The sequence below is a fragment of the Sapajus apella genome, unplaced genomic scaffold, assembly GCF_009761245.1.
Source record: "Sapajus apella isolate SASKATOON/1434 unplaced genomic scaffold, GSC_monkey_1.0 scaffold22, whole genome shotgun sequence".
Classification (NCBI taxonomy): Eukaryota; Metazoa; Chordata; class Mammalia; order Primates; family Cebidae; genus Sapajus; species Sapajus apella.
The window spans coordinates 4,209,240-4,223,242 of record NW_022436962.1 but is presented as its reverse complement, the minus strand read 5'-3'; the positions used below and the strand labels follow the sequence as shown (position 1 = coordinate 4,223,242).

Below are 14,003 nucleotides of genomic sequence, written 5' to 3'. Positions count from 1 at the left end.
GGAGGGGAGGGGAGGGGAGGGAAGGGAAGGGAAGGGAAGGGAAGGGAAGGGAAGGAGGGAGGAAGGAAGGAAAGAAAGAATTAGTTTGTATATTTGAACTCTCATTAATAAATACTCTTTTCTGTACATCTGTGGCTAGAAATGAATATTAAATAGTACGTGTAAAATAAGTCATTCAAACCTCTAGAAAATTAATTTACCTTAATGCTATTGGAGAGGTATTGGGTGATGATACATTTTTGACTTTTTTTTTTGGAGTCTTTTTTACGGAGTCTTGCTCTGTCGCCCAGGCTGGAGCGCAGTGGCTCGATCTCAGCTTTCTGCAACCTCCTCGTCTCAGGTTCAAGCGATTCTCCTGCCTCAGCCTCCCAATTGGCTGGGACTATAGCCATGCACCACCGTGACTGGCTAATTTTTGTATTTTTAGTAGAGATGGGGTTTCACCATATTGGCCAGGCTGGTCTTGAACTCCTGACCTCATGATCTGCCTGCCTCGGCCTCCCAAAGTGTTGGGATTACAGGCATGAGCCGCCGTGCCGAGCCGACATTTTTGACTTTTTTTAAAAATAAGAGATCATTGTAAATGATTCAAGGAAAATTCATATGCATTTTAAAGAAAGACCAAGACTAACGTTGTCCTGGGCACATCAATCCAGGAACTAAGGACTCAGTAGTGGCTCCAAGGTGCAGAAGGTTTAATAGCTTAGATTTCTCCTACCATCTTTTCCTAGCATTTAATGTGTACTGAAGATAATAGGTTCTGACTGAGCTGTATGCTTCATTTTAAGAAAATCTATAAAGTAGGATTCTCAGGATTTCAATTTTCTGTATGCGTAATAGAAGCTTCCATAGCTTTTCTTGATTAATCTTTGAATATGGTTTTAATCTTGAATACACAGTACTTTCAAAGAACTAATTATTAATCTCCTATTTTGCAAAAATACTAGTTTTTCCAGTTTTATTCAGTAACCAAAAGCCTAGATAGCCTTTGTGAGACCAATGAACTCAATAGATTTATTAAAAAAAAACAAACAAACCGCCGGGCAGTGTGGCTCACACCTGTAATCCCAGCACTTTGGGAGGCTGAGGTGGGTGGGTCACAAGGTCAGGAGTTAGAGATCAGCCAGGCCAACATGCTGAAACCCCGTCTCTACTAAAAATACAAAAATTAACTGGACATGGTGGTGGGTGCCTGTAATCCAAGCTACTCGGAAGGCTGCGGCAGGAGAATCGTTTGAACCTAGGAGGCAGAGGTTGCAGTGAGCCAAGATCAAGCCATTGCACTCTGGGCAACAGGGTGAGACTCCGTCTCAAAAAAAAAAAAATATATACAGACATCAGCTGGACATGGTGGCTTACACCTGTAATCCCAGCACTTTGGGAGGCCAAGGCAGTGGGCAGATTGCTTGAGCTCAGGAGTTCAAGACCAGCATGAGCAACATGGTGAAACTCCATCTCTACAAAATATACAAAAACTAGCCAGGCATGGTGGCACACACCTATAGTCCCAGCTACTCGGGAGGCTGAGGTGAGAGGATCACCCAGCGTGGGTGACAGAGTGAGACCTGGTCTCAAATTAATTAATTAATCAACCAATCAATCAGACACCTGCATCAGTTATATATATACCTATTATAACCACTTATTCAATACCAAAATATGGGCATAATCTTACAGAAGATTTGTTTTTCCTGATATATAACTGTATTTATATGGTTATTCTTTCACAGGTTTAAAATCAATCATATCAATTGTATATTTAGTAGATTGCCAGAAATCCAGGCCATATCATTGTTGCATAGGACTTGTGTAGATAGGCTATGATGGTGACATCTTGTGATATTCAGACCTTATGATCCTTAATGACCACGATTAACATACACAAAGGTCTTTTACACAAAGTCAGATTTCTTTATGGATCTGAAAGTTTTGGACAGCTTTTGAAAGCAGAGGCCACGTGTCTGTGCCTTGCTTGAGCTTTCTTTACCGCTCTTTCTAATCTCGAGAAAATGCCAGTCACTGGAGGGTTCTGGTTAATTACATTTAAATTTTTGGTCTCTGCAAAAGCTAACCAGGAGAATGTAGAAGAGGTAGGGCTAGAGTTAGAGATAAAGACTGGACACATGAGAGCAAGTTCGCAGAGCTGCTGGGCAGCGTAACTATGTGAAGAATGCCCCCTTGAGTTGTGCAGTGAGATGTCTGTAAGTTTTGGGGTGTTTCTGAGATCCAAAGAGGTGAACGTTATGATAGTAGTTAACCCCCCACAGCATTTGGAGTCTTTGGCAGCAATGTCATGACTAGGACCTAGGACAGCTAGGATTTGGCTCTTGGCTTCCTCCTGGCCTCTATGAGCTCCTTGGTTACAACCCTGTATCACCTCACCATTTATATTCACGGCACATCCTGGCATACTGAACATAGCACAGAACACTGGCGAGTCCCTGCAGTTGGTGGTGGGTGTGAGTGTGTATGGAAGGGCAGACATTTGCCAATAACTAAGAAGAAAAATGATGACATTTATCATGATTTCATGAGCATCGAGGCTTCATTTTTGTGCTCATTATGTCTTTATTTCATGAGATGAAGCAAAATCTTATAAATAAATATAAAAATGTTTTAATTTGGTTGAAAGAGCAACAAAGTAGCCAGTTACCATAAAGTTTCATGCTCTGGTGGAGGAACACTCTTTTATTTCATTATTTCATTTAAAATAAGCATGTTACTAAATAGTAACATGGTAATTTTGAAAATGAAACAGTGAATTTAACAAAACTGTTAATAAGAGCAAATAATTATTAGTTAAGTATTTAGGGACCAGCTCCTAAGCTTTTAACAAATAAAATGAAAGTGATGATATAGTTATTTTTAAAATAATGTAGTCAATGAAAATAGAAGTGAAGAAACAATCAAAGGTCAAAGAAGGTAAGACCATAAAGCAATGAACCAAACTAAATGAGGATGACTGCTATTATTTTTTATTAGTTTTTTTACTAACAGTATTAGGGAAAAACAAAAATATACAGCTAGATGGAGCTGCAATGGACTGACGAAGGTTGAATTGCACTCTCTTAAATAGATTCTGCTATTATCCACAATTTAAAGCTACTGGAAATGCTAATGATTAAATTACATCTAAGACAATAGACTTAGAATTCCTTTCTTACTAGTTAAATAGACACAGTTTCTCTGACAAATGAAAAGGAGGTATTGTAGATCAGAAATTAGTTACTGATTCTTTAAGGAGCAAAATAATAGCCCAAACTTTTAAGCTGTTTAGCAAAGGTAATAAATAACACAGCTGTAATATTTCCTTGTCAGACAGTGTTTTAACTCCTTTTTTATTTATTAATTTTTTTTTTGAGATGGAGGCTCATTCTGTTGCCCAGGCTGGAGGGCAGTGGCATGATCTCAGCTCACTGCAACTTCCGCCTCCCAGATACAGGCAATTCTCCCACCTCGGCCTCCCAAGTAGCTAGGACTACAGGCATGCGCCACCATGCCCAGCTATTTTTTGTATTTTTAGTAGAAATGGAGTTTCACCATGGCGGCCAGGCGGGTCTCGAACTCCTGACCTCAGGTGATCTGCCCACGTCAGCCTCCCAAAGTGCTAGGATTACAGGTGTGAGCTCTGCGCCCAGCCTGTTCTAACTATGTTTGATGAGTAATTCATTTAATTCTGACAAAAGCCCTATAAAGTAGGTACAATTTTAAATAATCATTTTACAGATTTCAGAGGGGTTACCTAAGGGGCCCAAGGTAAGTGGCAGAGCCAGGATTCAGACCTAGGCAGTCTGGCCTTTGCACCTGTGTACAGAACCACCTCCCTGTGCTGAGTTTTGGGAGGGATAGGACAACATATATGTTCCTTCCTCTGTGCTTTGGGTATTCCCATTTCTTCTCAAAGCAGGTACCATATCCTCGTCTAAAAACAAAACAGCTGGGACCAGAGAGACCAGCTGGCCACTTCTTTTTTTCGCTCAACTCCCCTGGAGAGGGAAAGTATGAATATGCATGACCCACTGGCAACCCGCAGACCCTTTGGCGGCCAGGATCAGAGCCCAAGCATTCGGACTTCTTCCATGGCATTATTCTGCCTACTCTGTTAGTCCTCAGAATCTCCAGAACACTTCTGTGCTAGGCTCTCAGCAACTGCTTAGAGAAGCATTTATATATAGTGTATAACGTAAAAGTAAAACCTATTTTGAATATTTATATATTATTAAAATTCATATGAAGTAACACAATAAAACACTATAAATAACATAGTGTTTCTTTTTTAGTTTTTGGGGCTTTTGTGTGTGTGTGCAGTATTTATTTCAAATGTTTGTTAAAACAGCATTGTTATTTCTCAGGACAAGAACAAAGATCACCCCCTGGAGAAGCTTAGGAACTTTGTACAGAACTTTACAGAACAGAGGCAATACTTTAGCTTAAACTTGTCTGCTGACCAGAGAATGGAATTCTGCGTGGACTCAAGGAACAAAAGGAAACTAGGCAGGGCTAAGGAAAAGGAAAGTGCCCATCTGAATCAAACTTCAGCTGCCATCAGGGCACATCTTGTGATGGTCACAGATTGCAGGTTGTTTTTTGGAAGGTTCAGATTCAGCATAGGATTCTATTTGTCTACTTGGCTACACCCCTGGCTGAGGTGCCATGAGGTCAATGTCACTCAAGTTCCTGACCAGCCAAACTCCCACAGCAAAGAGTCCCAAATTGAGGATCAAGTTCCTCCGGAAGTCATTCCTATCAGCGGCAAAGCGGTAGACGCCCCGAAGCCAATCTCCCAGGTTGTCCGGTATTTTGGGGGCTTCATTAGCTGAGCCGGCAGCGCTCACCGGGACCCTGCTGGAAGCCATAATAGCTTCTTTTTTAGTTTTTAAATTTATAGTCATTAAGGAAAATGAAATTCTGTAATATTTGGCAATATGTAGAAAGCATCCTTAAAACTGAATTCTGTTCTTTTTTTTTTTTTGACAGAATTTTTGCTCTTATTGCCCATGCTGGAGTGCAGTGGCATGAACTCGGTTCACTGCAACCTCTTGAACCAGGTTCAAGCGATTTTTCTGCCTCAGCCTCCCGAGTAGCTGGGATTATAGGCACATGCCACCACACCCAGCTACTTTGTGTTTTTAGTAGAGATGGGATTTCACCAAGTTGGCCAGGCTGGTCTCAAACTCCTGGCCTCAAGTGATCCGCCCGCCTCGGCCTCCTAAAGTCCTAGGATTATAGGCATGAGCCACTATGCCCGGCCTAAAATTGAATTCTAGATTGATTTTTTTCCCCTAAAATGTTAGGAAGAGAGTCGTTGCGGACACTTGATCTAGGTTTTCTTATTCTCTTTGTTGATATATAATTCAGAAATTTATAAATATTAAATTCTCAGTTGTGACAAATTAGATTACTGTTTAGCAAATAGCCATTTCCTTTTCCCTGGACCTTCTTGCTCCACTGACTTTGGGCTTGGACAATGGAATGAAAGCAAACATGATAAGAGCAGAGGTTTGAAATGAGCTTGCTCCACATAGCCAGCGCCCCTTCAGCCTGATCCCAGAAAGAGAGACACATAAAGTCGACCTGAACCTCACCAGCGGCCTGAAATAGAGCCATCCCAGCCAACTCTCAGACCTATGACCAAGGAAGTGAATGCTTATTGGAAACCATTGAAATTTTGGAGATGTTTGTTATGCAGCATTGAAGGAGAAATCTGACTGTCATGGAAATCTTCATAGTGGTAGAAAAAAGGAAGTCATGTTTACTAACAGCCTACATGTGCCAACTGGTTTCTACTCATTAACCTATACAATCCTTATAACAACCCCATGTGGTAGAAAATATTACTATCCCATTTTACAGATGAGAAGACTAAGGCACAGAGGGGTTAAGTAACTTCCCCAAGATTGCATTGCTGATATAGTAAAACATGGGTTCAAATCCAGGTCTATATAATTATAAAACTTGTGCCTTTTTCCCCACTGTTTCCTCTTATAAGTTTGCATGATTCTTTATTTTATATATTATTATTATTTTTTGAGACAGAGTTTCACTCTGTTGCCCAGGCTGGAGTGCAGTAGTGTGATCATGACTCACTTGACCTCCCAGGCTCAAACGATCCTTTCACCTCAGCCACCTGAGTAGCTTGAACCACAGGGGCATACCAACACATGTGTGTGTGTGTGTGTGTGTGTGTGTGTGTGTGTGTGTGTGTGTGTCGGGGGGCTCTAGTACTTGCCACTGGCTAAGTTTTTATTTATTTATTTGTTTTAAAACAGGGTCTGACTGTGTTGCCCAGGCTGGTCTCAAACTCCTGGCCTCAAGCAATTCTCCCCTCTTAGCCTTAATGCTGGGATTACAGGTGTGAGCCACCACTCCTGGCCTTGAATTCCAATTATAAAACGCCCAAAGTGCTGGGATTACAGGCTTGAGCCACCGCGCCCGGCAAAACGAGAATTTTTTAAAATAAAAATTATTTAAAATAATACACAAATCAGTATTATTATTCCAACAATAATAAAATATTTTAAAAGGAAAATAACACTGTTGGAAATAGATGCAGGTGCCACAAAGAAAAATTAGCACTGAGACAAAGAATCTTTCGGCAATGCAATTTTTACTTCCTGGGCTGCAGTAAGGGCACCCTCACTAGCCATCGTGCCACAAGAATGCAATGAACAAAGGAAAACACACAAATTTATCCCTTACGCATTTGGGGTTGTCCTTACTACTGTGTCTGATCTCTGTTGGCTGGAGCCAGACCTCACAATCTAAAATAAAACCTGTTTGACTAACAACTTAAAAGTTTTCCAAACAGGTAAAAGCAATGGAGAGCTGGGACATGCCTGTGAGCATGTCCAGCACAGATATCTTGGTTAAAGTACAAGGACATAGAATGTGCTACGTGCCTGTAAGCATGGCATGTCTAACAGCTACATAGGATAGGTCTTACCAAACAGTTATTAGCACACTTATGATTTATTCTTTAACAAGAAAGGAAACTTTAAAAAGGAACTTTTCTACTTCCCACAACACCAAAGAGAAGATCAAACATTTGATTCTACATGTTCAATGTTAAACGTTAACTATAAGAATAGAGTCTGGTGGCAATTGGAATAAGCTACTGGAATTTATACACCTGTAGCTATATCCGAGGAGATAAAATGTTTCTTTGTGGGCATTATTAAAAACCAAATAAACTTGGAAGGGCTGCTTTCAAGTTTCTAGGAACAAGAAACAAAGTGTTTATTCTATTCTTGTGGCAACTGTACCTACTTGTCTTGGGGGTTATTTATGCTGTTATTCATCCAGACAGGCCGTGGGTCAGAACCTGCTCAGCAGATGACCCAGATGCTGTGGTAGACAAAGTCTGTGACATATGGTTTCCGCCCTCAAAAGACTTAAAGTTCCATTGGGAAGTCCAGAAGTGGGTTGAACCATATTGGGTTGCTGTTCAACCTGCCCCCGTTTATTTTTGGTGGAGAGTGACAGAGGAGCTATGGGAGATGCTGACCACAAGGGGCCCTTTATTCAGTTTCCCCTTAGCTGCCACTGCAGATCTTTTTCACTCTTTTCACAGGCAGTGAGAGAACAGGTCTGTTTGCATTCCCTGGTGTCCAGTCCTATGGGGAGGGTAAAAGAAAGAGAAAGATGAATTAGCTGGGTGTGGTGGCACATGCCTGTAATCTCAGCTACTTGGGAGGCTGAGGCAGGAGAATCGCTTGAACCCAGGAGGTGGAGGTTGCAGCGAGCCAAGATTGTGCCATTGAACTCCAGCCTGTGCAACAAGAGCAAAACCCTTCCTCAAAAAAAAAAAAAAAAAAAAAAAAGAACCAAAAGAGAGCCTGCATAGCCAAGACAATCCTAAGCAAAAAGAACAAAGCCAGAGTCATCATGCTACCTGATTTCAAACTATACTACAAAGCTACAGTAATCAAAACAGCATGGTACTGGTACCAAAATAGAGATCTAGACCAATGGAACAGAACAGAGGCTTTGGAGGCAATGCCACACATCTACAACCATCTGATCTTTGACAAACCTGACAAAAAACAAGCAATGGGTAAAGGATTCCCTGTTTAATAAATAGTGTTGGGAAAACTGGCATGTGCAGAAAGCTGAAACTGGATCCCTTCCTGACACCTTACATTAAAATTAGCTCCAGATGGATTAAAGACTTAAACATAAGACCTAACACCATAAAAACCCTAGAAGAAAATCTAGGCAAAACCATTCAGGACATAGGCATAGGCAAGGACTTCATGACTAGAACACCAAAAGCATTGGCAACAAAAGCCAAAATAGACAAATGGGACCTAATCAAACTCCACAGCTTCTGCACAGTAAAAGAAACAGTCATTAGAGTGAACCGGCAACCAACAGAATGGGAAAAAATTTTTGCAGTTTACCCATCTGACAAAGGGCTGATATCCAGATTTTACAAAGAACTAAAACAGATTTACAAGAAAAAAACAAACAAACCCCATCCAAAAGTGGGAGAAGGATATGAACAGACACTTCAAAAGAAGACACATATGAGGCCAACAAACCTATGAAAAAATGCTCATGATCACTGATTACTAGAGAAATGCAAATCAAAACCACATTGAGATACCACCTCACACCAGTTAGAATGGCAATTATTAAAAAATCTGGAGACAACAGATGCTGGAGAGGATGTGGAGAAATAGGAACACTTATACACTGTTGGTGGGAGTATAAATGAGTTCAACCATTGTGGAAGACAGTGTGATGATTCCTCAAGGACCTAGAAACAGAAATTCCATTTGACCAAGCAATTCCATTACAGGGTATATACCTAAAGGATTATAAATCCTTCTATTATAAAGACACATGCACACATATGTTCATAGCAGCACTGTTTACCATAGCAAAGACCTGGAACCAACCCACATGCCCACTGACGATAGACTGGACAAGGAAAATGTGGCACATATACACCATGGAATACTATACAGCCATAAAAAAAAATCAGTTCGTGTCCTTTGTGAGGACATGGATGAATCTGGAAATCATCATTCTCAGCAAACTGACACAAGAACAGAAAATCAAACACCGAATGTTCTCACTCATAGGTGGGTGTTGAACAATGAGAACACATGGACACAGGGAGGGGAGCATCACACGCTAGGGTCTGTTGCAGGGGCAAAGGGAGGGACAGCGGGGTTGGGGAGGTTGGGGAGGGTTAACATGGGGAGAAATGCCAGATGTAGGTCACGGAGGGATGGAGGCAGCAAACCACATTGCCATGTGTGTACCTATGCAGCAATCCTGCATGATCTGCACATGTACCCCAGAACCTAAAGTACAATTAAAAAAAAAGAGAGAGAGAGAGAAAGATGGGGCAGCAGGGACCCTGGCTTCCCAAGGACCGTGACCATTTCCCCTCATTGCTCCTCACACTTTGGCAGTGGGTGGAGAGCCAAAGTAACCTCGGCACTTTCCCCTCCTTGTTCTGTGCCCATCTCCCTTCATGCAATGCCATCCTCTTCATCCCCTGGAGGCTGGCACTCTCCTGCTGTGGCCTGACTGCCCAAACCCAAGCCCCTCCTCCAGGCCTACTTTCCTCCTGAGCACCAGTGTCCCACGCCATGTCCCCTGATTCCTCATGATTAAAATTTGCTCTCACTCCCATCAGAATCTCTCTGATGAGTTCATTCATACTGCAACTTTGGCAAAATGGCTTCCTTCATTTTTTGCCTGTTTCTGTTTTTTTCTTGAAGGAACAATTAAATGTCCTATTTGGATAAGTCGTAAATGGGTGGGATTTCAGGAACCAATAAATATGAAATGATAATAGCTAAATGTATAATGCTATGTGGCAGGCAATTGTACTATCTCACTGAATCCTCATAACTCAGTGAGATAGGCGCTATTATTATGTCAATTTACAGATGAGGAAACTGAGGCACAGAGAGGTTAATTAAGTTGCCCAAAGCCATGCGGCTAATAAGCGGTGGAGCTGGAATTCAAGTCCAGGTGATGTGCCCTGGAGCCTCACCCTTAACATCCACTGTGAAAGAGGTGAGAGATATTTCTGGTGTGCTTCGTGGCATTCCACAGACCATATCTCTTGAGTGAAGTTACGCCATCCAAAGCCTGACCAATGTCCTGAGATCAAATCTTAAGTGATGAATATTGCCTAACACTGTCTGCTTGTTAAGAATGAGTACAGACAATTATGAAAGCCAAGGAACCTGGCTCTAGAATGTAACTGACATTATTTTGTTCAAACCCATCAGTTCCCACATGAAGAAATAGAATCAAAGAGGTTTAACTGATTGGCCTGGGCCTCCTGAGACTTGTTCTGTGATCTGAAAGTGCCAATCAGTCACCTCCCTCTTCCCCACCCCCACCATAAAATCAGTTTGCCAAATTACATTGATCCTCAACCTCAAAATGCCCGTCACAGCAATGGCCTTGTTTCTGCCCCTAATGCCAGTCAGGCTGCTCATTACTTCACACCTGTCCCTGTACCTTCTCTGATCTCTCTGCCTGCGTTTCCTTTCCCACTCCTCTCTATTTCTCTTCACCATGCACAACTCTCTGCTGATCTTCCTCGAAGCCCAGCTTTCACCTTGAGTGCAAACCTGGGGTACGAAAGCCTGGATTCAAGTTCTGGTTTACCATTCTGTCACTGAACAGACTCAGCCATTGTGGTTAAACACAAAAACAGGAAAGGTGTGAGAGGTTTAAAAACCCAACTTGATTCACTGAATGGGACAGAAGACCAAACTAGCAGTGGGCCAAACTAGCAACCTCAATAAATCAAAATCAGTACATAGAGACATGTGAGTTATGAAACCCAGCAGTCTTATCTTTGTTCTGAGCACGGTTGGGGGTGGGGAGAAAGAGGGCCACGTGGAAGGGGTGGGGGGACGGTGGAGAGAAAGGGAATCCCCACATCCGCTGCCTATTGCACTTCTCAGTGAAAACTTCTCCCCTCCCTAGAAGTAGAAGCAGCAATGAAACTTTAGCCAGAGCCAAGGGTTATAGCAGGGCAGGAAGCCCAGAATTAGAACACTCTGTCTATGAATATGAAAAGCAGCCTCCCCTCTTTACGACTCCAAGGCATTGAGTAGAGACAGTGAGGGAGCTTAGCTCAGAGGAGCCAGGACCTGGCAGCCTGCATTCAGGTGCACCCCTGCCATCCCAGAAAAGCAGGACCTCTGTCCTCAGTGTGCCCTTCTAATTACTCCACGCTACGTGCCTTTAAAACGAAGGGAGAATGGAGTCTACTGTGTCCTAAGCTAGGAAGCTAAGTTTACAGATGAATCTGTGATGAAGAAATATCAGTTGCTACATTCTAGGAATGGACCAGATTGCTGAAGATTTAAAGAGTTTAGGGAAATGGACAGAAACGAGGCTAATGAAATTCAGTCTCACAAAGCTGAAAAGTCATGCATCAAAGTAGCATCCATGATACATTTAAATGGAGCCCTAATAGGTAGAATTGCAGAAAATAATGAGGAAAGAGCCCTGGGGCTACATAATAATATCATCAAGAGCCTAGCTGCAAACAGGGGATTTCCTTGTAGAGTGAAGTCGTGGTTCCTCTCTGCAAATGGTTTCTCATATCTCATTTAGAATCCTGGGTGTAATCCTGGGCTTGTAGCTACCCAGAAACTGAGAATTGTGTTAAAAAGAGAACAAAAGAGAAAAAAAGGAAATGATGGTCTGAGACTCAGGAACATGCTATAATATATATATAGTTATAATTTTTTTTTTTTTTTAGACGGAGTTTCGCTCTTGTTACCCAGGCTGCAGTGCAATGGCGCGATCTCAGCTCACCGCAACCTCCGCTTCCTGGGTTCAGGCAATTCTCCTGCCTCAGCCTCCTGAGTAGCTGGGATTACAGGCACGCGCCACCATGCCCAGCTAATTTTTTGTATTTTTAGTAGAGAGGGGGTTTCACTATGTTGACCAGGATGGTCTCGATCTCTTGACCTCGTGATCCACCCGCCTCGGCCTCCCAAAATGCTGGGATTACAGGCGTGAGCCACCGCGCCTGGCCAGTTATAATATTTTTAAAGGCATTTTTTAACCTCTTCCCGAGCTAAACACACAAAAAAATCATTCCTTAAACTGTGGCTCAGGGGTCACGAGGATGGAATAGGGGTCCCTGTAATTATTTTATTTATCTACTTATCTATCTATTGATTGATTGATTTACAGATGGGATCACGCTCTGTTGCCCAGGCTAGAGTGCAGTGGTGTGATCATATCTCACTGCAGCTTCTACCTCCTGGCCCCAAGTGATCCTTCTGCTCAGCCTCCCAAAGTCTTGGGATTACAGGCTTGAGCTATTGTGCCCGGCCCACACAATTCTTTTTATCCTTTGTCCTCACCCATTGGCTGACTTGGTGCTTTTCACTGGCATCTATTTTTGAGATAAGACTTCTAAATTAATTATAGGGAGAGAGTGGGGGGTTTAAGCTGAAAAAAAGGAAATGGAATAATTTTGAATTTAGAATAAATTTCGGCACAGTCAGGTACATATAAAACCATGTTATTGTAGAACCATCAGTTCAGGGTAAGCCCCAACTTCATGAAATCAGAAGCACCTTAAACCACAGTCCTTTGCCAGCGAAGACCAATGAAAGACCAGATAGATGAACATGAAGGTCATGGAGTCTTAGCCAGAGAGACATCAGGAGATGTGGGAATTCCTTCCCTTTCATCCAGTTAGAGTGCGTTTCTCTTATGATATTTAACACATTTTGAATCCACATCCTAAGACCCTGCTATCTCTTTCCTGTATGCAATGAGAGAAAGAGAGAGACTCCTTAGACCCGTGCCATCCAATATTGTGGCTGTTAGACACTTAAAATGTGGCTGGTCTTGGAAATGCTGTTAAGTATAAAAATATAACTGAATACCTGAAAGAATGTAAAATATCTGATTTGATTTTTTTTCCTTCAAGACAGAGTCTTGCTCTGTTGCCCAGGCTGGAGTGCAGTGCGCCATCTCAGCTCACTGTAACCTCCACCTCCTGGGTTCAAGCAATTCTCGTGCCTCAGCCTCCTGAGTAGCTGGGATTACAGGTGTGCACCACCACGCCCAGCTAATTTTCGTATTTTTAGTAGAGATGGGGTTTTACAATGCTGACCAGGCTGGTCTCGAACTCCTGATCTCATTATCTGCCCACCTCAGCCACCCAAAGTGCTGGGATTAGAGGCATAAGCCACCGTGCCCAGCCATGAAAATTTTGTTTTTGATTATGTATTGAAATGATAATATTTCTGATGTTTGAGTTAAATAAAGTGTAGTATTAAAGTCAGCCAGGCACAGTGTCACACTCCTGTAATCCAAACACTTTAGGAGGCCAAGTCCGGAGGATTGCTTAAGCCCAGGAGTTAGAAACCAGGCTAAGCAACACAGGGAGATGTACATCTCTACAAAAAATAAATTGATTGATTAATTAAATGAAATAAATTGTCCCTTTTCTTTTTACTTTAAGTGGGTACTGAAAGGTTTAAAATTCACATGTAGCTCACACTATCTTGGATAGTCCTGCTTTAGTTTTTTTTTTTTCCGATGGAGTCTGACTCTTGCTGGAGTGCACTGGTGCTGATCTTGCCTCACCACAACCTCTGCTTCCCGGGTTCCAGCGATTCTCCTGCCTCAGCCTCCTGAGTAGCTGGGATTACAGGCACGTGCCACCATGCCCAGCTAATTTTTGTATTTTTAGTAGAGACAGGGTTTCATCACGTTGGTCAAGCTGGTCTCGAACTCCTGACCTCATGATCCACCTGCCTCTGCCTCCCAAAGTGCTGGGATTTAGGCGTTTAAACAGTGGAATAAATTCTAAGATAGCTGTTTGCATTACCCTTGTAAACTTCTGGGGTAAGGGAGTAAGCCGATAAAATGAGTTGGTTTTCATTTTCGTTTCTCAGGAATATAATCTCAAATTGCTCAGGCCCAATTGTTGTCAGTTGAAATGGATGTTTGGGTTTAATGAGTGCTTGTAGTACAGAAACTTATTGATAATA

At 42.2% G+C, this 14,003-nt stretch overlaps 1 pseudogene across 1 annotated transcript; it reads right to left on the bottom strand.

Moving 5' to 3' along the window:
* Positions 1 to 4,299: 4,299 nt before the first annotated feature.
* Positions 4,300 to 4,870, bottom strand: LOC116558665 (annotated as a pseudogene). The gene has a single exon (XR_004272122.1). The product of XR_004272122.1 is annotated as a mitochondrial import receptor subunit TOM6 homolog pseudogene (transcript).
* Between the last annotated feature and the right edge of the window lie 9,133 nt (positions 4,871 to 14,003).